Source organism: Lepidochelys kempii, chromosome 10 (assembly GCF_965140285.1).
Source record: "Lepidochelys kempii isolate rLepKem1 chromosome 10, rLepKem1.hap1, whole genome shotgun sequence".
Taxonomy (NCBI): Eukaryota; Metazoa; Chordata; order Testudines; family Cheloniidae; genus Lepidochelys; species Lepidochelys kempii.
Genome location: NC_136389.1, coordinates 9,460,711 through 9,462,108, shown reverse-complemented (window position 1 = coordinate 9,462,108; position 1,398 = coordinate 9,460,711).

The following is a 1,398-nucleotide window of genomic DNA, read 5'->3' as shown; positions in this document are numbered from 1 at the left end:
CCAAGGCCCCCTCAGGAGGCAGATGTGAGCCTACTCCTACGGAAGGGGAAGTTTTGCCTGCTTTTAGCATGCTTTCTCTGTCCCCTCAGTTCTCCCGGGGGGGTTCAGCACAGAGGCAGTGATAGGGGGCAGGGCAGAACTGGCTCATGCAAACTTTTCCCCCTCCCAAAACTGTGGGCAGAAACAGTGGAAGTTAATATTGCCTGAACCTTTCCTTCCATACTGTAGAACCTCCCCAGTGAAGGATCCCAGAGAATCCATGGCACTTGGATTGGCAAAACTGGGGAGTTCAGAGCTGGTGTAGAGCCATTGATCTCTGGTGCATCCTCCAAGATCCAAGCTGGTCTGGAAAGATGGTTGGTTCTGCAGGCCAAATCCAAAGGCAGGAGAGGCAACTCCGACCCTCCACTCCTAAAGGAAAAATTCAAGGGAACTCCACAAGCTGAAACTCTTCGAGGCTCATAGTTTTTGCTTGGATTTGTGGTATCCCAGTGAAACTTCACCCTTGGGCACAGTGGTATTTATTTGTTTCCAAACTATGGACCCCAGAAATACCTCTTGAAGTAATTACAAACATCAGCATCCCCAGAGCCCAGGCACTGATGGAAAATAGAGTGCTGAATTATGCTGGGCTCAGAACCCAAAGAAATTCCACTGAACCACTGGAATGGCCCTGGTTTAAAGTTGGTGTAAGTGAGATCAGAATTGGGCCTTCTGGGTGCAGGCAGCACAGATCATTCATATGCTAAGGATCAGTGCACCTTAAATAGTGCTTAGTGGGAGGTGACACTTTATTAACAACCACCCACCAACTCCCCCACCCCCAAGGGAAACGCAAGAGAAGACCCATACATCGAAGAAATGAACAAGTGCTTGGGTTTGATTACAGTTTCAATGCAATACTAGAAATATTAGAAGACTCCCGAAGAGACCTGAAGCTCTGTTAAATCCATTGCTTATTTTCCTTGGCTGCCTATTTCCAGCCAATAGATCTGCTTTGCCTTCCGCTTGGCTATTTTTACTATTTTATACCCATTTGCATCAAGCCACTAATCCTCGCTCTGCAATTAAAAAAAACCCAACCCAGGCACATAGCAGATTTGGGATGTTTGTCAATTAAAGAGCTTGTTTGGAGAAAAACGCCTGGGGGGAAGGGAGGTTAGTTTCCCGGGGGGTGGGGGGGTGTCGTTCCCTGCAGTGCGTTTATTTAGGGTGCTGAAACGAACATACCTCCCCCCTCTTTTTAGTGGCTGCAGAAGCCTCGCTCCCCCACCCCTCTCCCCAGAGTCTCAATTGGAGGCGTGGCTGCAAGCACAGCCCCGACATCCTCCCCTCTATATAGGCTGCAGCTGGGGAGCGCTCCCTGTGAATCGGGCTTTGTGCGGCGGCAGAGGGGGG